Below are 24,284 nucleotides of genomic sequence, written 5' to 3'. Positions count from 1 at the left end.
AAGATTCTTTTGATGGCAGGACACAACACAATGACACTTAGATGGAAGAACGATGGCGCTTTTTGTTACTTTTGTTCCAAATGACAGAAGGCTTGAGGCAGAGCTACACAGGGGACAACACCGGGACAGGGTAACAGCAAGCTGGAGCTGTAGGAAACAGCTTCTACAGGGCAAGCAGAGTAGGGTTAGCCAGGTTTCTCGGATTGGCTGATTTGAATAGCTTTGCGAGGTCCAAGGTACCGTGGCTATCCACAGTTGCTTGGCCCTTGGCCCCAGATGGTTAGGACCAGTGCATAAAGGAGCAAAGTATGAGAGCCCAATAAGAGAAGTGATTGGAGTGTGAACCGAGCTGCTCAGGAAGACCTGACCGGCCTCGCATCAGGACTTCAAAACTGGATCAAGACATTTTTTTAAAACTATGTGACGGTGGTGGATGGAGAAGTGTATAGACGGACAGGTGCCTTCTAGAAGTTTCTCAGTTAATAGAATTCACAGAAGCATCAGCACTGGATTCTCAGACCTTGGAGGATTTCCATCTCGTAGATATGGAACACTAGGGCTTCACAAGGTCTGTCTATTCTAATGGGTCTCCAGGTGCTTTGGATCATAGAAGACCCCTCCAATCATGTGATGAAGGTTCTAGGTCCTCTCTCCTGGGCAAAGCACACACACGCCCTGTCCCGTATACCATTTCAGAGGGCTGTGGACTCTGGGCGGCCTCTCCACGGAGCCATGTGCCCACCTGGGAAGTCAGCACCCTCAGATGAAAGGGTCCCAATGTGGAGGAATGGCCAGTGTGGGGAGCAGTCACCTGAGGTCCCCAGGTCAAGGAGGAACTTGACTCAAGTTTATGCCACCAGTTCATCACAGCCACTCCGGGTCTAGATCCCAGGCCTCCCCGGAAACCGTCCTGGGACTCAGTTTCCCCTTCTGTATGTTGATGGAGTTGTACTTGATCACTGGTTTATACTTGGTTCAGAGAAGTTACAGGGAAAGGGGAGACAGCAGATGGGGTTCTGACCCTCCTGTCTATTCCCCAGCTCCACTGGGCCCACGTTATCTGCTTTCTTTTGATCGGAAGTTTCTAAGAGTTTCTTTAGAAAAAAAAGTGTTTGAAAACCCCTGCACTTTCCAGCTTCTAAGCTTCCCGGAGTGTTAAGTGCTGTGAATTGTCAATAAGTCTCCAGAGAGAAGCCACAAAAGCCAATTAATGTAGAAGTGGGGGAAAAGCATAGCAAACAACCCCAAAGAAATGGCTGTGTCTCGGGGGCACAGACGCTTAAGTAACACCAGAAAACAGACAGGGAAAGGGGTTTAATCTCTGAAAGTATTTCTGAGTTTCTGCTGCCATTGTCCCTTGGGAGACATACATGGCATAAAAAAAAAAAATCAGAACTCACCCCCCCAACCACCTGGCCAGCCTCTTTTCACACCTTCCGTGTGATGTGCCACTGTTCACATCTAAACTCAGACAACCATATCGGGAAAAGAAATGGCAAGCACTAAATGTTATATGAGGCAAATTTATTCACTTACAGAGTGTACCAGCTACCTACCTCAATGTCAGAAAGAACAAAACTAATATTTAGGGGTGACCTCCATGCATCCGATATCCACATCCATTATTTCACTGGCTGGAAAAGGGGGGTAGCAGAGGGTGAAGAACACAGACTTTGAAGCCAGGCAGGCTGGGTTCCTGTGAAGGTTAGCTGAGTTGAGGCATTTATGTCTTAGAAAGGTGCCTGACACAGAGTAGAAACTATATACGTGTCAGGACTGTGTCAAACAACCTCAAAAAGGGTTTGGAAGCTTTACTAGAAATAAATGATAAAGATTTATTCAAGGGTCTTAGGGTTTGCAAACTGCAAAAACAACAAGGCAATACCCAGAGTGTTCTGAAGAAGAAAGAAAAGCTAAGAGTTCTATTAGTAAAAAGTATATTCTTGAGGAGAATCAGTCATGCATTCTTAGCCTCTGGATTGGTCCCAGATAGTCATCCTCCAGAGAACCAATGGTCTGGGTACTGGATGTCAGTTGTTCTGGGTACTGGATGTCAGTTGTTCTGGGTACTGGATGTCAGTTGTTCTGGGTACTGGATGTCAGGTGGTCTGGGTACTGGATGTCAGGTGGTCTGGGTACTGGATGTCAGGCGGTCTGGATATGAATATCAGATGGTCATGATAACTGAACATTCTTTCCTTAGCCCTTCAGGGGCTAACCCGAGGGTTATCTGGAGGTCTGATATATGCCTGGGCATTGACATAGGACTGGAAAGTTTAGATGTTTAAGTTCCTAGACGTTTAAGAATAGAATTGGTTCCTCATGCCTCAACTGACCTGATTTTGGTAATTTAGCAGCTCGACTAGAGTGTCTCACTTTCATTTCTTCGCTCTATTCCTCAGCTGTTATTTATCCTCGACACACCCCCTCTGGGATTCGTCACAATCAGCTCTGTTTCACAGCTCAGAGAGGTTAAGTCGGTTGCCTGACGCCCTTAGACAGGGACATGACAGCACTGGGATTGAAATCCAGAACATGTTTGCTACTCCAAGTCTCTAAAGGGCAGCAGAGGTCTACACAATAGAACATTCCTTGGGCTAATCTAGAAATCTTCCATGTAACTCACCAAGCTCTCACGGCTCAGAGGGCAGACAGCGAGATCTGGGCAGCTGCAGCCATCCCACCTGACTTCTGTGGTCTTCAGTTTTAGAAACTGAAGCCAGGCTGGCTCAAAGAGCAGGGCAGGAGCTCAGGGCTAGGCTGGAGGTGGAGGGAGGAAATACCCAGGAGGGCGATGACGTCACGGCCCAGCCCTTGAAAGATGAGCTGTTCCTGCCACCACTGGGACTCTGCTCAGTGAGCCAGCCAGCGGCTCCTCAGAGGGGAGGGGACATCAACCAGCCCTACTGGACACTGGACGCTGGAGGAGGGAGCCACGGAGGTGCCCGCACTGCTAGCTCCGGACAAGGTTGGTGCTGCGCGGGGGCTGGTCCAGCCGCCTCACATGTGCTGGGAGGACAGGTGGTCCCAGCACAGAGGGAGGGTGGGCAGGTGGGTGTTCCAGGGGCTGATTCCCAGGCTGGGAGAGAAGTTTCCCTCAGGTCCTGGAGGGTTTGAGAAAAGTTATCTTCCTTCCCTAGTCCTGACAAGTGATAAGAAGGGCTCCCAGCAGGAGGAATTGTCCTGTTTGTTTTGGGTTTGTTCTTCTGGAATCAGGACGGCAGACAGACATGTGCATATTCACGTAAGCCAGTTAGTAATTTGATTTTTGTAGACTCTGTGTGGACGCCTTGGACTAAAGCAGCAAGGAGCAAGTGTGGAGCAGCAGGAATGGGTGTGGGGCTTAGACTGCAGAATCTGGCTTTTCATACTCAGCTATGCCGCTGCTCAATGGCCCTGTGTGACCTTGGACATGTTACTTAACCACTCTGAGCCTCAGTTTATCTATCTGCAAAATACCCTGCTGGCCTTCTCCCTGGGTGGGCAGAGGTTACATCAGACTGCAGATGGAAGGGGGTTTGTAAATGTTGCCTCACATGTGTTCAGGTGGTGGTGAGTTTAACTCTGTCAGGCTTCTTGTCCCCCTGTCCCAGTCCAAGATGGAGAGATAAAAGGGTGCAGTGATTCAGAGCTGGGGCTTTGCATCCAGCCCTGGGTTGGAATCCCAGCTCTGTTTCCATCCACTCGGTGACATTTTTAACCAAAAATGTTTCCCATTTCTTGAGCCCTAAGGATGACCTGGCAGGGGGTTGCAAAGTTAGAAATGGGCTCATACCTGTGAAGCGCCACACATGCAGTTTGTGCTCAATAAAGAGAAGTTGTTCTTAGAGCTACTGAGGGCAAGTCGTTTCATGAGCCTGGGTGAGGGTGGACAAGGGTGTTGCTCTCCCTGGCAGGTTAGAATGTGCCTCCCTGAGTCACAGGCGGCCTGTGCTCCTGCCAGCCCACAGGAAGTGGGAGCTCTGAGAGAGGTGTGGGGCCGTGGAGGGCCCTGGGCTGACCCCACCTCTTATTCCTTCTCTGAGCGACCCCAGAGGACACTGCTCACCCCCTCCCATCTCTGGAGGAAAACCATCTGTGTCCTTCTGGGCCTTGGCAGCAGTGGGGGGATGAGGACATTCTGTAATCTGGAGCCCCACCAGCTTGAAGAAAGTTTGCTGCTTTCCTCCTGCTTGGGGTGGGAATCAGGTGGGGGGTGGGGAAGAGCCAGGAGAAGGGGTTTTGGAAAACATTGGAAACAAGGCTGCCATGCTGGCCTCACAGGCAGGACCCCAGGCTCTCTTCCCAGCTCTGCCCTGAACTCACAAAACTCGTGCAGTCACGTGCTCCTGGACCCTTCTGGAAGAGGTGAGGAAACTGAGTCTTAGGGCAGGGATATAACCCAGCAAAGCCCTGTGCTTGGTATCCTGGGAAATGCCTCAACCTCTTTGGGACGCAGGTGAAGGTTTAGATAACTGACTGAGCCTGGATGGTGAGGATAAGGATTTGGGATTGAACTCAACTCAGGAGATGCTGGCTGATGGCATCAACCAGGGGAAATAGCTGTGCTGTGTGGTCTCTGCTAACAGGGTGACTGCATGGATTAGAAGTTCAGAGTGGGTCTGAGGGTAACCCTAAGGGCTGGTGCCCCTCTCAGCCCTGCAGCCTTGTGGTCAGGGAGGGGCCCGCCTGGGCAGGGGACAGGGCCCTGCAGACGCAGGGAACTCTGGTTTTCAGCATGAAAGCAGGGATCTTGTCTGTCCATTCACAGCTGCCTCGCCTGTGCTGAGAAGTGTGCCTGGTCTAAAGTGGGCTCTGATCAGTATTTGCTGAATGACTGGATGGATGGATGGATGGATGGATAAACGAACATTGGTCACAGAGCAGGCACTAAAACCACGCAGAGCATATTACTCAGTGAAAGAAGCCAGACTGGTATTTTTTTCTCTGTCTGACTTATTTCACTCAGGATAATACCCTCTAGGTCCATCCATATTGTCGCAAATGGTAAGACTTCATTCTTTTTGTGGCTGAATAACATACCAGTATATGTGTATATACACATGTATCTTCTTTATCCAAGAATAAAATAAACGAACAAACAAAACAGAACGAGACTCATAGATACAGAGAACAAACTGATGGTTGCCAGAGGGGAGGGAGTTGGGGGGCTGGGTGCAAAAGGTGAAGTAATTAAGAAATACAAATTGGTAGTTCCAAAATAGTCATGGGCTATAGAATACAGCATGAGGAATATAGTCAATAATATTCTAATAACTATGTATAGTGCCAGGTGGGTACTAGACTAATCAGGGGGGTCACTGCATAAATTATATAAATGTCTAACCACTATACTGTACACCTGAAACTAATATAAAATAATACTGAATGTCAACTGTAACTGAAAAGAAAATTTATTAAAAAACAAAACAAAATAATAAAGGTACTCGTCACCTAGTAACACAATGGGAAAAAATTTTCTGAAAGTGTTGGTTATATATGGAATACTACATGCACCAAAGAGAAAAGAAAATATTTCTTCCTTATCAGAAGGAAAGAGAGAGAGAAAGGCCAGACTGAAAAAGCAACATACTGTAGGATTCCAATTATGTAGCATTCTGGAACAGGCAAAACTGTGGAGACAGTAAAACGATCAGTGGTTGCCAGAGCTGGGGGGAGAGAGGGATGAATACAGAGCCCGGAGGATGTTTAGGGCATGAAACTACCCTGTATGGTACCATCATGGCGGACACGTGTCATTATACGTTTGTCCAACCCATCGAAAGCACAATACCAAGAGTGAACCCCAACGTAAACTACGGACCCTGGGGGATGATGGCGTGTCAGTGTGGGTTCATCGATTGTAATAAATGCCCCACTCTGGAGGGGGACGCTGACAGGGGGGGAGCCTGTGCGTGTGTGGGGGCAGGAGGTACACGGGAAATCTCGGAACTTCCACTCAGTTCTTCTGTGAACCTAAAACTGCTCTAAAAAAATTAAGTCTGGCTTTTCTTTAAAGAAAAGAAAGAAGCCCACGGAGCAGGCCTGCGTGTTGCTTTGAGGATTCAGGAGGCGTTTGGAGTATCTCAGGGCCATGAGGCAAATGATCAGAACGTACTACCACTGACACCCAGCATGCATCACTTCCAGCGCCCACCTGGGCCAGGGATGCCCTGACCCCTGAGTCTGTATCTTAGTGTGCATGCTTCCAGATCCCAGACGTGGGGAGCTCACTCACTTACAAAGCAGCAGCTCCATCTAGGGAGAGATGTACCGTTAAAAAGTCCTTCCTTAGACTGACGCTAAAGCCCTCGCCCACTGAGCAGTGGTTCCCTTTCTATTTCTTGGAGGTGGACTGATAATTCTAGTCTTAACTAGTCCCCTCTGAGCTAAATGTCCACACTCCTTAGTCAAAACACACTTTCCAGAACAAACCCAAGGGACCAGGTATTTGTTTGGCTCTGTCATCACAGTGGGAGCTGTAGGGTTCTGGAGGCTAGAAAGATGTGAACCCCCCCAAATCATCACTGTGCAAAGCAGGCTGGAACAAACACAGGCTCTGGCTTCAAACCTGACTGTTTATCGGCTAGAGAAGCTCTCTGAGTCTCAGCTGTCTCAACTGTCCAATGGACGTAATCCTTTCTGTCTCTGTGAGGGCTAATTCAGATGGTGCTGGTGCAAGCAGGTGCCAGGCTCCCACAGGTGCCCACCTAGCAGAGGGACAGCCTACGGGGCCAGGAACAAGAGCCTGTCACTAGCAGAGGCGTTGTCTTTGAACCTGCAGTGGGGCCACTGTGGCTTGGGGAAAAGGGCACCCCCAGCATATGCACGCTCATGTCCCTAGGCCATGCATCTGTGGGTGGTGACAACGGGAGCCCTGACACACATCCCTGTAGGCTCCAACTTTGCCCCACCCACCGCAATGCCTTGGGCCTCTCTGATCTCTGTGGCCAGTGGAGCGCCCGTGAGGTGGGATGCAGAGAACTGGCTTCTGGACCCTGATCCAAATTCACTAGGCAGTGAGTGACCTCAAGCAAGTCACATTGCTCCTCCGGGGCTCACGGGTCCACGTCTGAGAACCAGCAGTGTCTGCGCCGGATATCTCGTGGGGTTCTATAAACAATAGCGTCTGAGCACGGGCACCGCCCCGTCTCTTCTGTGTTTGTTATGGTGCTGATTCGTACCCATGACACCACCTCCCCTCCTCTTTCCTGCGGGTCGCCAAGTGACCATACTGCAGGGCAGCGTGGCCACAGCGGGGAGAGACTAACCGTCTTCAAACTTTGTTGTGCATCAAAGTCACCTGGAGGTTGGTCCCCCAAATAGGTGCCAGGGCCCTCCCCTGGCACTGGGACTTGGAGGTCTGGCTGCCCACGGACTTGATAACATCTCCAGCGATTCTTAAAGCAGGCGTGCCTCTGTCCACACTTTGAGACAAACTGCCTTCGCAAAGGGCTTTCTGATCAGAGCAAACTTGAGAGGAATTCAGGCCCTGTTCCCGCCCTGGACCCCAAAGCCACCCTCCCCACACCCCTCTTAGTCCCCACAGACGAGTGATTGGGGGCCCCAAACCCTGGCACTGGGGTTCCATCACTGCCCGCTCCCACCTCGTCTCAGGATGACAGACACCCTCTCCCTGAGAACTCAGGGCCTCAGACATCTCCCAGCCCAGCTCCCCTGGAGGTAGATTTGGGCCTCATGTTCTGGGAAGCATCAACCTGTGTCCTGCCTCCCCACCCAACTGGAAGCCCCTCAAGGGAAAACACGGAACCCAGCCCAGCACATGGCACCTACTGTGCACCTGGAACACGCTCACAGGGGTGACACCCTGACCCTGGAGGGGAAGCTCTGGGGGGGCCCTTCCGGAGCCTCTGAGATGCACTTTCCAGCCAAAGGGGAGATTAATCTCACCAAATATTAGGTTGGCGCAAAAGTAATTGCTGTTTTTGCAATTTATTTTCAACTTTTGCACCAACCTAAGAAAAGGAAAGACGTGTTCCTGAAAAAATTCGGGTAATCAATGACACCAGTAAAATTCTGAAGTATTGCCAACAAATTGGTTGTAATGTGATCATGGAGCTTAATAACTGTTTAGAAAGGATGCTTAAAATAGAAAAGACAAGAATTAGGTAATAATATGGAACTAAAATTTCTCATTATTGTAACTAAATCTGAAAGTGAGAAGGTGAGGGAAGGGGAGAAGAAAAAGTGTGCTGTTGCCCAGAAAAATAGTTGTTTTCCTATTCCTGATACTAATAGAAAGACGCAGGTTTTAATATGCTTGTTAAAAATTTAAAGATAACCATTAGAAGATTGGAAGAGTATATATAAATTATAATATATTGTATATTTAATATATTTATTTTAAGTTATAATAAATTATATTACTTTGTACTCTACAAAGACTATACATTCCAAGGAATATTTTCAGAACTTGCTTGTTTTTTAGGTTCTAGAGAAAACTTCCATATAGTCCCAGATGTGGAACTTTTATAGGCTATAGTACCTGACCATACTACAGAAATTAACATCAAATATAGAAACTAACATCACAAACCACTTGAAAACTTTAGAAAACACTCTTCCTCAGAACTCTTCCATCAGAGATCATCGAGACTGAAATTACAGATATTCGAGAAGTGATCGACTACAAGAACACTGCTAATCAAATTGTGGGAGGCAGCCAAAGCCTTACTCACAGGGAACTCGTGCCATTCATTTTTTAAACAAGGAAGATCACCAGTAAATGAATAAAATGTTCAGGTTAAGAAGCTGGATGGAGCAGCTCCCTGGCCTAAAAAAGTAGAAGGAACAAAAGAAACAACAGGAGAGGTAGAAAAAGAACAATGACAAAACAAAATGATTAGAGAGGAAAAAAGCATCCATCTCAGTAGTCCATCTAAGGAAAAACCCAGAGCTGGCTCTTTGACTAGAGGGGACGAGAAGGGGGGTATCAGGAAGTGATATGTGCTATGCAGAGAACTGCAGTAAGATGCAGGGACAGAGAGCAACGAGTGAGCGTCTACTGCACTTGGTAGTCACGTGCAGCCTGCAGCCACAGTGGGCCCAGCATCCCAGCCTTTTCCTGAGCATGTTGTGTGTGTGTGCGCGGGAGGGGGGGGGTGTCATCCGACTGGAAGGGGGTTTCCATCTGCCCAGGAAAGCTCTCCTTTCCTCCTGCCCCACTCCCACCCCATTCCCTGGAAGGGTCCTGTGCCCCTGAGTCTCACCTACACAAAGGTGGGGTAGTGCAGAGCTAAAGCCACCCCAGGCCAAGGCCCGTGCCTGGGACTCTGCCCTGTCTGCATCCACCCCACACAGAGCTCTCAGTCAGATCCCGCGAATCAATAGGCTGACAGAAGCGCTAAGTGTTTCGTCATCAGTATTTTTAAAAAGACTCAGTATTTTTATAGCTTGGGACATTTCAGGTAAAAATTCAAATTCCCAGTGTTTCTAGAAATGCAGGTGGCTCTGGCAAGGCTGAACTTGACCCCTCCCCTCCCCCCGATCTTGCGCAGCCCTTTTGGGTGAGGCCTTGCCCTCCTCCAGGTGCCCACAGCGCCCACCCCTCACACACCCCAGCATCTGCCCTTACCTCCAGCCCCTCCATCTGGATAGGCCCTGTGGGCATTTGAATTTGAGGCCCTGCTTTGTACCTGCAGACCTTAAGTGGTGTATGGCTAGAAAAGAACCACCGAGGCAGGCCTGAGAGTTACCACTGGGAGAAAGGACTTTCTTAGAGCGTATTTACAAGGGCAAGGAGTGGGCAGGGGGCGTCGCTTCCCCCAACACACACCCACTCTCCACATGTCACTGGAAAGAAAACCCCACGTAAGGGAGGGCAAAGGTAGCCCCACCCCACATCGGACTCCGGGGTCGAACTATAAGATGGTTGTGGTAACACTGCAGAGTGCCTTAAAGATGGAGCAGCTCGCACACTAAAGCAGGAACATCCAACAGTGCAGTTGAAGCCTGACTCTTCCAAATAAAGAGGATGAAACTGAGGACACACTAAACAACCCAGAGCTGAGCACACTGGGCGCTCTGTGATTCTGGGCCTTCGTTCATGCTGTTCCCACGCCTGTAGTGCTTTTCCTCATTCTCCTCCAGCTTCTTCACCTGCCTTATTCCTACTCATCTTTTAAGATGAAGGGGTCTCCCCTTCCACGAAGCCTTTCTATGCCCTGTTAGGTCTCTCCTCGGTACCCCCAAAACTGCCTGTGGCCCCTCGATGATAGCACTATGTTGTGGTTGATTGTGTCTCTCTCTCTTAACAGCCTACGAGCCCTCCCTTCAAAGACCAGGGCCTTATCTTATCCATCTGTCCAGCCCCAGCCCCCAGCTCAGGCCATACATAAATATGTGTGTGTATACACACACACACACACACACACACACACACACACACACACACACACACAGCCTCTCTGCTGCCTACACGGCCCCACAACCAGCTTGTGATGTCTAGAACGCCTGAGTTGTCTTTGTGCGCAGGTTTCAGATTCTTTCTCTGGATGGTCCTAGACCCAGGTAAAGCGGGGGATATGCCCAAATGGGGGAAGGGTAGGCAGTGAGGGAATCAGGGCGCAGAGACTGCCCATGCCACATAGAAGTATATCCCAGCCCCACCTCTGGGCACCCGTGCCACCCACAACTATCACACGTTTTCTTCTGATCAACCTGCAAGGCAGAGATGGTCTCCCCACTCGAGAGGGCTGAGCTGGGTGAGTGGGGACCTGGCCTGGGTCTTCCCGCGAGGACACTGTGCCTCCCAGGATAGGTAAAGGTGTCAAGGTAGGAACTCCTGAGGTGTACTAAGGCCAGTGGGGAGACCGGCCCTGTTGCTGGTGGGGAGGGAGGAGGAGGGGCCAGGGCTGGAGACGCTGGGGGAGCCTGAGGCCTTCCCCCGACCCCGCCTGGGCGCTAACCGCCCTAACTGGGATGCCTTACATGTCCCCGCAACAGTCACATGTGTTTACTGTGAGGACAAATGTCACGCATGGGATGTTCCTGAAGTGTCTTGGGATATGCCTTCCCAGGGTCTGCTGCGGCGGAGGGGCTGGAGGTGGGGGCTCGGGGCACCCTCGTTACACAGCAGCCTTGCCTCGCATCAGGCAACATACAAAGGAAGAAAACTCAGGCTGGCTTCCGGTTTTCTACGACAGCAACTACATCAGATCCCAACAGAGGGCCAGCTACAGACTTAGGGGAGAAACAGGTGTGACACCGAACGGTCCTTCAGGAATGAAGGCAGCAGAAACATGCTCACAGGTGACAGGGCTCCAGCATGCCATCCCTGCAACCATCGTGAGAAAGTCACTCAGACCTAACCCATGTGTCGGAGGCATGCAGCAAAATGAAAAACAGACGCTGGGGAAAGATTTGCTTCTGTCCTTTTCCTTTGTTTTGTTGGGACCCCAAATTCAGAAATTAGCCCAAACCCTATGACAATGAGTGGCTTTTGCAGCCCTGGAGGAAACCCCATCTTCCCAGACCTCCCCTCAGTGACAACCCATCTGGGTACTTTTTCCTGGGTTGTTGGTTAGAAGCCCACTAAAGTCACCTGCTCAGAACTGGGGGTTGGGTACAACAGAAAACCATTGAAGACACATAAATACCTAAACATTTCCTTTGAAACGAAAACACAATTGCACAATTATTTACCAGTCTTTATGTAAGCAAGCTCTTCCCTTGGAGCGCAAGTTGGCTCATTATCTTTCTTACACAAGTTAACCCATAATTCATTCCATATTTAAAAAAAGAAACATAGGAGAAAACACTAAGCTTACGTAAATATGTTCATTACAAAAGGAATACATGTTCTTCACAGAAAAATTGGAGGCTACTATAAAGAATAAAGAAAACACAAAATCCAGGATTCCAGGCTCAAAGGCAACCACCAACAGGAATAGTTTGGTGGTTTACCTTCCAGAGTTTTCCCTACCTCGCTGTATATACAATTTAGAACCCAGCTTTCTTCATGCTTGACGTGCTAGCAGACGTATTTTCTCTGTTTTGGTGAACTCTTTGTAGCATTATTTTTCACCTATTTAATCAGTTCCTTGGTCCTGAACATTTCAGTTTTTCTTATTTTCCTCTTCTAAAAAATGATGAATATTGCTCTGCATGTAGCTTTTCCTGTCCTGTTGTTTATTTTCAGAAATACCAAGCAAAAAGGAAAGGGTATTTTTTTTTCAGGTCCTTGATTTGCTTTACCAAATTATCCAAAAATTGAATTTTCTGGAGACAGGTCTGGGAGCCATTCAACCTTCCCCCGCCTCACCCTATTCGGAGGAGACAATCAAGCTGCCATCTGCCTGCCTCCCTCAGTCTGTGACCAGCCCACTAAACACTTGCAAACCGGAGTGTTTTTATGTTGTCATGGCTTCATGGATTCCTGCAAGAATTGGGGCCAGGCAGCCAGAGAGGCTGGAGAGAGAGGAGTTGGCCTGTTAGCAGCCGCACACTCCTGCGAATAGCAATCCCCCAAATTGATTGAGCACTTACTAATAACCAGCGCAGTCACAGACAGGAAACTGAGGGTGGGGGTGGGGGGACCTGGCAGTAGGCTGAGACACAGAACCGTGGTCCCTCCCCACTGTGCCAGGCTTCAGAGCAGAGTGTGGGGGGTGAGCAGCTTGGGCACGGCCTCTGCCTGAACAGATTCACCACGGGTCCTGCAGGGCACCTCAAAGACCTTGTTTCTCATCCCCAAATTGTGAAATACAAGGAGACTAGCCAAACTCATGCATGTCAGAAACTCTCCTGGATTCCGGCTCAGGAAGTGGGAATTTTCCACCTGCATTAGCACCAGAAATTATCAACGCGGGGTTCCTGCACCCCCAGGCAGTGTCTGCAAAGGCCCCAGAGCCCTGGGCCAGGTCAAAAGACCCCGTGTGCCAGCTGAGCTGCCAACCACAGTTCCTCGGCAGGGCTACATAACAGAGAGAGCAGCGTTCTTCTGTTTGCCACCCGCTCCCCCCAGCCCCCCACAAGAAGAAGGCAGCCTGGTGGGTCAGATCTGCTCGTCACCTCCCAGCCCTTCTGGCAGCCCTGGCCCCAGGCTGACATTTGACCATCAGGCCACCTCTCTGGGACCCCTGAGAAGGGAGCAGACCCTGATGGTGAGGAGCCCCTAGACTCTGGGAAGGCAGCCCCTCAGCTGGGGTGAGGGGATCTGAGCCTTTCCTGAGCCCCAAACTCTAAGCCCTTCCAGGGGGTCTGCCTTATGCTCTTGACCATAATCAATTTGGCTCTTTCTTGGTTCTTTTTATCTCTCTGGTGTCTTTGCGTCTGTGGCCTTGGTTGGGATAAATCACCTTGCTGACCCTTGGTGTGTAAAAGAGGCATAACAGACAGGACAGTTGCTTCACCCTTTCTGGAATCCATCTCCCTCCCTCCAGCTCCCCTTTACTTGGTGTCTCCCTCAATCTCCCATGCCTCTGTGGCCCCCTCCTGCATCTCCCTCTCCTGAATCTCCCCCTGCATCTCTCCCTCCCTCCAACTCCCCTTCCTTCACAGGGGAGCTTATCCGCATTTTACTAACAGGCTAAGTCACCTGCCCCTGGTCACCCAGCTAGACAAATCAAGACAGATCCAGGTTTGCCTGGCTCCCGAGTCCAGGTATTCATGATGTGAATACCTGTGCTGGGGTCTCAGGACCACCTTTTCCTATCCTCTGCCCCATTCCTCTGCAGAACGACTCAAAGAAACATGCTCCCCTCCCTCTCTTTCTTAGAAAAGGTATAACATTGCCAGAACCTGAGCTCTGGTATTCTAAAAGTTGACTCCCTGAATATTAACCGGCTCCACCCACAGCAGAATTAGGCAGTGGTCACATGACTGGGGCAAGGCTTTGACTTGACCGTGGGTTTGACTTGGGCAGACCTGACAGGGTGGGGCCAGGCCCCGGGCTCCTAGAGCCGTCAGGGAGCAGGGCAGGGAGACACGGGGTGGTGCCACGCCTAGTGAAGGGGAACTTGCTAAGATTGACTCATTCCGCCCATCTCCATAAGTCTTTGGATGTCACAGAGAGAGGAGACGAAGCCCTGAAACGGCAGTGTGCCAATCCCATTGCCTCTGCTTGCATGCTTCTCAGAATGGGGAACTCACTGCTTCCCCATGGGAGCTTATTTCCTCTTTAGGGGCACAGCCACACAAGGGTCTCCAGAACCGTCTATTGCAACCTTCCTCTCCCAGTGAGAAAATGAAGGCCCAGAGACGTCAAGGCATTTATCCAAAGTCACTCCTGCTACTCAGTGATGGAGGCAGAATTAGAACCCAGGGCTCTGCTGCCCAGACATACTCCTTCCACCCCTTTGCTGTAGCGTCTCCGAGGAGGAAGGGCCCTCTGCTGGCTGAGAGGTCAGAGAACTTCTCAGAGGAAGTCACACTGAGATGCTCCTTGGAGGATGGCCCTGGGATGAGGCTTGACGTCTCAGTTCTTTCTGCCCTGCCCACCATGTCTGTGCTCTTTCCTGCTATACCTCGCACAGATCGTGGCAAATAGGGAATAGAAGTTGAGTGAGTGAATGAATGAATGGGCAGTGGTATAGCTTCCTGCAGAGCCAAGGGCACCTTCTGAGGAGCCTTTAGACCGCAAATATTACTGTGCACAGAAAGGGACAGAACTTCTACCTGCCCCAAATTCGGTGTTCTCCAACACTCCTCTTGCACGGGCCTTGGAGCATTGGGCCAGACCCAAACTATTTTGTGCCTCTAAGGACTGCTTTTTCCTCTGCAGCTGGCTCAGAGTCTCCATTTATTGTGTCTTCCTCCCCCTTGTTTTGTAAACCAGGCTGAGTGACAAAAGGTCACAGCACACACTTGCGTGAGGTGAAGGAGCTGGGCCAGCAGCCAGCTTGGTGGAGGCCCCTGGCCAAGTGCCCTCTCCTCCCGCCCCCGCAGAGCCAGCGCCACCCACATGCCTCCAGGACCTTCAGGGAGCTGGAGACTCTGCGGGAGAAATGAGCATTCTTCAGTACACCCAAGCCTGAGCCGGTCTAAGCAACCACTTTTCTGGAAAACACCCTCCCTCTGGACCCATAGCCTTCCTTTCTCACATGTTTTGGCTTTTGTTCTCTTGCAAGGATTTCTGTTTCCTCCCATTACAGATCATTTACATGCTTGGGACAGAAACCCTGGAAAATACAAGAAAGTGGACAGAGGACATCTTTCTTATCACCCTAAGAAGCTGCTCTGCAGGCTTCCTTGGTGGATGCCCCACCACACCCGGGCATGGGCTGCGGGCCAGAGGTTTGGGCCTTAAACACGTTCACAATCAGACCACGTTAGAGCACAGTTCTGTCTTCCACACGGAACGGGGGCAGCTGTGGGATAATAAAAAAGAATAGGAAGCCTGGGTACCAGGATTCCAGGACCCGGATTCAAGGTGGAGCTCTGCCGTTGACTGGCTGTTTGTCCTGGGAGAATGCCTATTGTCTCTGGACCTCTGTGTCTGCTTCTGTAATTTGAGGGGATCTGGTGATATAGTATCCAAGGGCCCCTCCCACCTACTATTCCAGGATCCTCAGGTTAACTCAGGATGAATTTCCAGGGGTGAAGGGAAGAAGGAAGGAGGACTATGCCTGGTACAAGAATCCCACACTTCAATTAAGACAGCTCCCTGGGCTCTGTCCCCAGTACCCCCAGACCTGTGAGTAGCTCCAGTCCCCTGGTTGCCTCTGGCCCAGACCAGACCCTTAAAAGGCCACTCCGGCTAGAGACATGTACTAGAACCTTGGCTCTTCTTGCAGGCTGGCCTCAGTTTCCCCCTCTGTAAAAGAGAGGGTGGAGGTAGGTTGAATTTTTTCTTTTTAAGCAAACTCTTTATTCCAATAAAATTTCTTGCAGAGACCTGGCCTAGAGCAGAGAGGAAGGGGGCACTGACATTTATGGATTGTTCTATACACTTTCATTCATTGACCTTTGTATCTTCACAGCAACCCCTGTAGGTGCTATTAGCATTCCCATTGGACAGATGAAAAAACTGAGGTCCTGAGCAGTTTAGCTGCTTGTCCAAGGTTATGCATAGCTAATAAGTGCTGGAGTTTGGATTCTGACCTGGATGGATGTCAGTCATGAAATCCCAGGTTCCTTGTCTTTCTAATCCCTTGGCGACGTATTCAGACACCAAACTCATGCTCATCCACATTTTCTCTCTCTCTTTCTCTCTCTTTCTCTCTCTCTCTCTCTCTCTCTTTCTCAATCTCTCTCTCTCTTTCTCTCTCTCTCTCTCTCTCTCTCACACACACACACACACACACACACACACACATAAACACACATACCCGCTACTCTGCAGCCTGCCTGCCAAGCTCTTTTCAAGCCCCCAAACAAAGTGGCTGGTGTGATTGAGAGATTGAGGTTTCCTGCCTTGGGAAACCCACAGCACCAAAATGTCCACTGACAGGCTCAGGTACCCACCATTTCCCAGTCCTGGGCTGATCCCCCAGCCACCCCCACGTGGTCAGCTGAGCTCCTGTCTGAACTGCTTCCCTGCACAGAGCTTCTTCCCTGGAAGAATGAAGTCACGGCACCCTCCCTAGGCCCAGGACAGTCAGGCCTACAAACCCACTCAATCCCTCAACTATTCCATGGAGTTCCCTGCACCAGGCACCCTTTGCTGGGTAGGAGGTGGTCCGGTGCAAGAGAAATGGCTTGGGGGTTGGACCCGCGTAGACCTGAGTTTGAATCCTGGCCCTGCCTCTGGCTAGCTGTGTGAGCATGAACTGTCTCTGCCTAATTTGCCACGCCTCTGGTTTCTTATCTGAAACATGGGAATAATAATGCATCTACCACACAATGTGGTCCTGAGGATATAACAGGCAGGGCAAACAGTGAGTTCTTCCATTTCCCTTTGCCTCTGCCCTTCAAACGTGTCTGCTGGGGAGAAAAAGAGAAATAACCCTGTCCTTGATCAGTCAGTCAACAATCATTTATTGAGCACCTACTAGGTGTCAGGCACTCAACAGAGAAAGGAAAAGGCAACACAAGAAACTCTAATCTGTAAGGCTTGCGGCGAGATAATGCGGCTAGTCAGGCGGGTTGAGGAAAGTGAGTGTTTTATTCTGCGCTCCCGGGCGAGGTGCACAGGTCCCGCAGATGGGGGCTGGCGAAGTCGCGCCCAGGATAGAGGGAGGTTTTTGGGGTGGGGGTTGGCTGAGTGAGGTGGCAGATGAGCAGGCCCCCCAGTGCAGATCGGGCTCGAGTGGCTGTGTCCGGAGTTGCTTATCGCACCAGCGGTCTGCTGCCTTTTCTGGGAAACGCCAGGGGCCTCAGTCTCTGTCATGCGGGGAGGGGTCTGACTTGGCAGAGGGGCATTAATTGGCTTCTGGGGACGGGTCTGACTCGACAGAGGGGTATTTTTGGCTCCTGGCCGCTTTGACCATGCCCATAGCTGACCTAACATTCCGGCCTTTTTGGTTATAAAGGGGCGACGAGGTCATTCTTACTGCTTCCTGCTGATAAGGGGGCGGAGAGGGTACTAGGCCTGGTCCATGATGGGAGGGCTTGTGGGCAGCCGGGAGTGTGGGTGGAGTGGGAGCTGGTTCACTGTAACTCTGGACATCTCGTGGAGGCAGTTCTGTAGAAAGTTTAAAAAACAGGGGGCCATTAGAAGCAGGAGACTGATTAGGACGAGTGGGCCTATTAGCGGCACTACCCATGTAGTCAGGGGTGATTGCCACGAATCTGAGGGAGGGCTGGTGGACCCTCTCCGGCGCCGGAGCTCCTCTTGTAACTTATTCAGGGTCTGCACGTTTTCCTTGACCAATCTGGACTCGTTGATGTAGTAACAGCATTCTTCCCGGAGGCAGAGGCAGGTTCCTCCTTTTTCAGCTGTTAGCAGGTCCAGAGCTCGTCGGTTCTGCAAGGCAACTTGGGCTACAGAGGTTAGTTGTCACTGGAGCGACGCGATGGAGGTTGAGGAGGCTTCTATGGCAACCTGTAGGCCTGTCTCCAAGTCCTGGGCAGAGTGGACGCTGTGCCTGAGAGCACCAGCACCTAAACCGGCAGCTACAAAGGAGGAGGCTAGGGAAACCCCTAGAATAAGGGGTGGGAAAGCAGCCCTCTTTTGAACAGGAGTGGAAATTTTCTCGTAGTGAGGCTGCAGTTCTGTGAATTCAGCCTGGCTGTGGAGCATTAGTTGGGGGGCTACGGTGGTCGGAATGCAGGGGGTCGGGGAAGAGGTATTTATGCACCTGGTGAGAATCTTGTCGCACCAGAAGAATGTGCCAGAGGGAGCCTGAAGAGCAGACGAGAGTGGTCGGGTTGTATTGCATGAGGACTGGTTAGAACCACCGTAGCATATGGGCAAGGTGAGGTTAGGTGGGGGAAGGTATAATGGTATCTTGGCGATGGGGGAAGGGCACTGTCCTGAGTTGTTACTAGGGGCGAACCGTGTTAAAGGTACAGCCGCCAAAAGGGGGCATTGCAGAGACGCACAGAGAAAACAATCAGTTATGTTAGGAAATCCAGAGATATTAAGGAGGGTAGCCGGATTAAGAGAGGGAGATTGGGTGAGGGTAATATCAGGGTTTTCCAGAAATAGGAGGTGGAACTCTTGTGTCCGGGAGGAGGCAATGAGAGAGAGAGAGCGGTAGGAGAGCAAGTCCTGTAGCCGATGGGTGGAAAACACCTGCAATGGTTGTTGGAGGCAAATTTTTTGGGCCTCCTTGGTAAGAACAGCTGCTGCAGCCAGGACACGGAGGCAAGGCTGCCACCCCCGGACCGTGGGATCGAGTTGTTTGGACAGGTAAGCTACTGGGGTTAGGGTAGGGCCTAAGGGTTGGGTAAGGACCCCTGAAGCGATACCTTTTTTTTTTATCAGTATATAAATGAAAAGGTTTGTTGATGTTGGGCAGAGAGAGAGGGGGTGAATTTAGGAGGGTGTCCCTGAGTCGGGAAAACTCTTTAGAGACAGTAGAAGGGAATGAAAGAGGGCCAACAGGTGTTTCTTTAGCGGCTTGGTAGAGAGGCTTTGCCAGTAGGGCAAAATTTGGAATCCAATGCCGAAAAAATCCAACGAGTCCCAGAAAGGACAATATTTGTTCAGCACAGGTGGGAGGCTGTAGGTTCCTTAATGCCTGTGTCCAGTCTACTGTTAGACCTCGGGAATGGGGAGTGGGACAGATTCCTAGATAGGTGACAGTGGGCTTGGACAGGTGTGCCTTGGCAGGGGACACACGGTACCCTTTGTCCCCTAGTAAATTAAGGAGGGCTGCTGTGTGCCTTTTGGATATGTCCAGCGAAGGGCTACAAAGGAGGAGATTATCTACGTATTGGAGGAGGGTGCTGGGGGCTAGAGGGCATTGCAGGTCTTTTGCTGGGGCCTGGCCAAATAGGTGAGGGCTGTCTCTAAAGCCTTGAGGCAACACTGTCCAGGCCAACTGTTGGGAAGTCTGCATGTCAGGGTCTTCCCAGGTAAAGGCAAAAAGGTGGTGGGAGTCTGGATCGAGAGGGATGGTGAAGAAGGCGTCTTTGAGATCTAACACTGTGAAGTGGGTGGTACCAGGCGGGACACGCGAAAGGAGGGTGTAGGGGTTGGGAACCACTGGGTGGATAGGAATGACGGCCTCATTGATTAGCCGGAGGTCTTGAACTAGCCTATGGGTCCCGTCTGGTTTCTGGACTGGGAAGATTGGGGTGTTGCAGGGGAGTTAATGGGTATGAGGAGTCCTTGACTAAGTAGCCGGGTAATGAGGGGCTTGAGCCCTTGGCCGTGTGTAAGAGAGATGGGGAACTGAGGATGAGAGGGGAAGGAAGTTGGGTCTTTAAGAGTAACTTTTACAGGGACGTGATGTCTTGCCACTATAGGAGTAGAGGTGTCCCAGACTGTCGGGGAGACTAAGGATGGAGGGAGAGGGGGTCAGGATTTCTGTGGGGAGAAGGGTTGGGGAAGAGAGTAAGGAGTAGGGAAGTCGAGGGGCCGTGGGGAAACTGCAGCGTGGCCCCAACCTTGGTAAGGAGGTCCCGGCCTAAGAGGGGGACTGGGCATGAAGGGAGAACTAGGAATGAGTGGGTTAAGGACCTGCCTTCTAGGAGACAAGGAAGGGGCGCAGTTGCTAGCGGGCAGGTGGGCTTGCCGTCAGTACCCATGACCGAGATAATGGAAGGGGAAAGGGGATGACCGAGATCCCGAAAAGGAAGGCAGGACAGAGTAGGTAGCCCCCGTGTCAACCAGGAAGGAGCTTGACTCACCCGCTACCTGGAGCGTTACCCTGGGCCCGGCGAGGGTGATGGGGGTCGTTGAGTCCGGGCACCGTCAGTCTTCAGCCAATCCCAGCAGGGCCAGCGGCGGGTCGTTCCCTGGAAGAATGGCCTCTCCGCGTGACCGCTCTGACCACACGCCGGGCAGGGCCTCGTGGGGTCCTGAGGCTGGGGGCATTGCCTCGCCCAGTGACCATCTTTCCGCATTTGAAGCAGGCTCCTGGTGGTGTTTGTCCCCCCAGCGAACCCCCACCGTGCACAGGTCCCCTGGGGTTGCGCATGGCTGCCGTGGGCCGCAGGGCTACTACCAAGGCTTGGGTTTGCAAATCTACCTTCTGTCGGAGGCGTGCTTCTCGATTTGATTCTGCCTGCTCCTCACGAGCATTAAAAATTTTGAAAGCCATATTCATTAGATCTCGGACTGGGGTTTGAGGGACATCTTCTGTCTTTTTAAATTTCTTTCAGATGTCAGGGGCTGACTGCGTAATGATATGGGTGGCCAGAACTGTGGCGCCTGCAGGGGACCCAGGGTCCAGACGGGTATACTGAATAAGGGCCTCAGTCAGCCGATTAAGGAAGACTGCAGGATTCTCGTCTGGACTCTGGGTAATCTCCCTAAGCTTGTCAAAATTGACAGCTTTGTGGGATACTGCCTGCAGGCCTGCCAGGAGACATTGGAGCACCTGATCCCTGCGATGACGCCCATCTCGACCTTCAGGGGTTCCTATTTGATAGGTCCAGCCTGGCTCTTGGCGGGGGACTGCCTGGGCCCCAACGGGCATGGTAGCATCTGTGAGATGGACCTGGTCTGCATAATGGGTGGCTGCCTCAAAGACTCTTTCTCTCTCATCTGCGGTTAGGGTAGAGGAGCAGATGATGTGTATATCATATGCCTGGGTTAGATATCGGAATTCTTTGGTGAAGGCAGTGGGGTTTGAGGAAAAGGACCCCAAGCGCTTTTTGATTTGTGACAGGTCAGTGAGGGAGAAGGGGACATGGACTCGGACTACCCCTTTCGCCCCTGCAACTTCACGGAGCGGGCAGACAAGGGGGGGCCGAGAGGTAGTAGGAGGAGGATCCTGAGAGAGAGGTAGTAGGAGGAGGATCGTGAGAACAGGTATGGCTACTGACAGGCGACAAGAGCAGGAGGGAGGTGGGGATGGAGTAGGAGAGGGAGGTAAGGGTAACACAGGAGGAGTGGGGGGGTGGAGGTGTTGGGGGCCCTGGGTATGGCGGAGGACGGGGAGGGGACAAGACAGGTTTTTAGGAGGCTCGGAGAGAGGAGAGGGGAGAGGAGGCACGGTAGAGACAGTGGGTTTCGGTTTTTCACGGGCCATGAGGATTTGGATTGTGGAACAGGTGGAATAGAGGGAGGGACGGGAGCGCAGGTGCCAGAAAGCCTGAACATAGGGGACTTTAGACCACTTCCCGGTTTGTCGGCAGAAATTATCGAGGTCGGTGAGAATATTGAAATCGAAAGTCCCGGTTTTAGGCCACTTTGACCTGTTTTTCAAATCCTATTGGGGCCAAGCGACAGTACAGTGAAAGATCAGGAGCCCAGGGCGAAGATCCTGATCAAGGCCCAATCTTTTAAAATTGAGGAGGAGACACCGAGTGGTGTCTGAGGGTCAGGTTTAGAATTTTGGTTTCCCATGTCTGTTCTCAGGGATCAATAGCCAAGACCAAAGACCAGCGTCCCAGTAGTTTGGTCTAGACTACGGACAGGCAGAGGACCGAGGAACAACTGGGATGTCTCCACAGCTCTCCTGGGTCTAGGGCAGAACGGAGGACAATCTCCGACGTGGCCGCGAATTTACGGACGGAGACGTCGGCGGACGATCGCTGGAGACAGACACGGGGAGGGTCTTACCTCTCACACGGCCAGAACCGGGTGGAAGGTCTTAGGTCCTAAGCCGCAAGGGAGGAAGGGAGGGCGGCCTAGCACCGCCAGACGCCCCCTTCCCGGTTCTGGCACCAGATGTAAGGCTTGCAGCGAGATAATGCGGCTAGTCAGGCGGGTTGAGGAAAGTGAGTGTTTTATTCTGCGCTCCCGGGCGAGGTTCACCGGTCCCACAGACGGGGGCGGCGAAGTCGTACCCAGGGTAGAGGGAGGGAGGCATATATGCGGTTTTTGGGGTGGGGGTTGGCTGAGTGAGGTGGCAGATGAGCAGGCCCCCCAGCGCAGATCGGGCGCCAGCGGCTGCATCCAGAGTTGCTTATCGCACCAGCGGTCTGCTGCCTTTTCTGGGAAACGCCAGGGGCCTCAGTCTCTGTCATGCGGGGAGGGGTCTGACTTGGCAGAGGGGCATGACTTGGCTCCTGGGGACGGGTCTGACTTGACAGAGGGGTATTTTTGGCTCCTGGCCGCTTTGACCATGTCCCTAGCTGACCTAACATAATCGACATGCCCTAAATATATGTCATGGCGAAGGAAGATGGGAAGAGCGGGGAGAGAACTCCCCTGCCCGTGGGAGTTCAACCAGAGAAAAACAACTGGTAGGAGATGTGTATTAAGAGTATTACGATGAGCAATACGTGATTGTAAGACTGGCTAGGCAAGTCTGAAACCCATCAGGAAGGAAAGGCCAGAACTCTCAGGCCTGGACTGACACTGCTACTCACGAGCGGAATTTCTTCTTCTTCTGGAAAGTCAGGGTTCTTCTCTGAAGGCCTTTCAACTGACTGGATCAGGCCCACTCAAATCACCCAGGCTCATTCCCTTACTTAATTAAAGTCACCCGATTATGGACTTTAATCACTTCTACAAAATGCACCCATAGCAACACTGAGATGGTTAGGTTGAGTAACTGGGGGCTGCATAGCCAAGATGACACAGAAAACTGACCCTCGCAAGGCACACAGGGGAGGCTCCATAGAAGGGTTAGTAATCGATCTGGTCTCGACTTCAAGAGGCAGAAGGCGGACAAAGGCGTTCAGGTGGGGGCAGAGCCCCGGCAAAGGCAGAGGTGGTGGGGAGATAGGAAATGCCTCGGGAACGGGCTTGGGTCAGCGCGGCTGGGGCACTATGAAAATGAGTAACATAAAGAGGGCTTTGAATGGCTTAATAAATAACAATAAACAAATACAATGCCTTTTTTAAAGGTGCCATTATGACAACCATGGAACAACATGGAAAAACGCCCTTGATTTGACATTCTATGTAAAACCACAGGAGAAACGCGGTCGAACGTGGGTACGAAAGGAGCTGTGTCTAAACAGGATAGACTTCTGGGAGATTTTAATATTTTTAAAGGATCTTTACTGTGGTTTTATTATCTTTAAAAACCAAAGGGGAGTTGTTGTTTTTTAGGGGGAGGGAGTGGTGCCAGGATGTCAGATGAAGTCGCTCCTTTATTTAAACTATAAAACCCAATGTGGGGACAAGAAACCAAACCTGCAAACAGAGGAACCTACCCATAACGAGCAAGACAGACCAAAACGAGAGGCGGAGTATCTGAGGGTGCTTGTCTGAGAGTCAGGTGAGCACCCCGTCGTCTGCTGCAGAAAGCAGGGTGGGTGAGGGGCTGTGCTCCTCAAGGCCGCCCCCCCCCCCCGCTTCCCCCGTAAATGTTTCCAAATTCTGGAAGGGCCCCCATGAGTATGTCCAGGATCGAACTGGATCCTCTGATTCAGTTCTCTCCAGGAGTTCCTGGAACGCAGCTTGACTTCCCAGAGTCCCATCCTGCCCCCACACACGGCTTTGGCTGGTTTTCAGGGAAAAACAGAAAAGGGCTCCTTGGAAACTCACACTGCTCCCTGGTACGGAGGCTGATACAGTGCCTGAGGCCCGACAGCCTCCCTGCCAGGATTTGCTATGGCTTGATGTTTACCTTTGTGACCTCTCTCTCTAAACAGCATCCTTGCTCAGTAATCACGTAAACCGATTTTAGAGGAAAATATTTATGCTGGGGAGGTGTCCCAGGAAGGGTCCTTTTGTGATTTAGGAGACCTCGGTTCATTCTAGCTCTGGCCTTGACTCTGACTTGCTGGGTGGTCTGAGAGACTTTACTTATTTATGGATCAAATGTTTTCTAAGAGATTGGATGCACAAAACACAGCAGAGGGTGGAAAAAGGAATGAAGCAGGGTGCTCCCCTG

General features: G+C 51.3%; 1 protein-coding gene across 9 annotated transcripts in view; it reads left to right on the top strand.

Annotated features, from left to right (window-relative positions):
* The first annotated feature begins 2,657 nt into the window (after positions 1-2,657).
* Positions 2,658-24,284, top strand: part of BDKRB2 (bradykinin receptor B2) — a 31,457-nt gene continuing 9,830 nt past the window's right edge. For 2 of the 9 annotated variants that reach the window (XM_033109228.1, XM_033109231.1), the window contains exon 1: positions 2,659-2,968. The gene's annotated coding sequence lies outside the window, so the exon portion shown is untranslated. Of the gene's footprint in view, positions 2,969-17,037; positions 18,734-23,497; positions 23,667-24,284 lie in introns of those variants that run through there. The other 7 variants (XM_033109233.1, XM_033109229.1, XM_033109234.1 and 4 more) reach the window with 6 other exon arrangements.

The sequence above is a fragment of the Rhinolophus ferrumequinum genome, chromosome 6 (assembly GCF_004115265.2).
Source record: "Rhinolophus ferrumequinum isolate MPI-CBG mRhiFer1 chromosome 6, mRhiFer1_v1.p, whole genome shotgun sequence".
Lineage (NCBI taxonomy): Eukaryota > Metazoa > Chordata > Mammalia > Chiroptera > Rhinolophidae > Rhinolophus > Rhinolophus ferrumequinum.
This window is presented reverse-complemented; position numbering and strand designations above follow the sequence as displayed.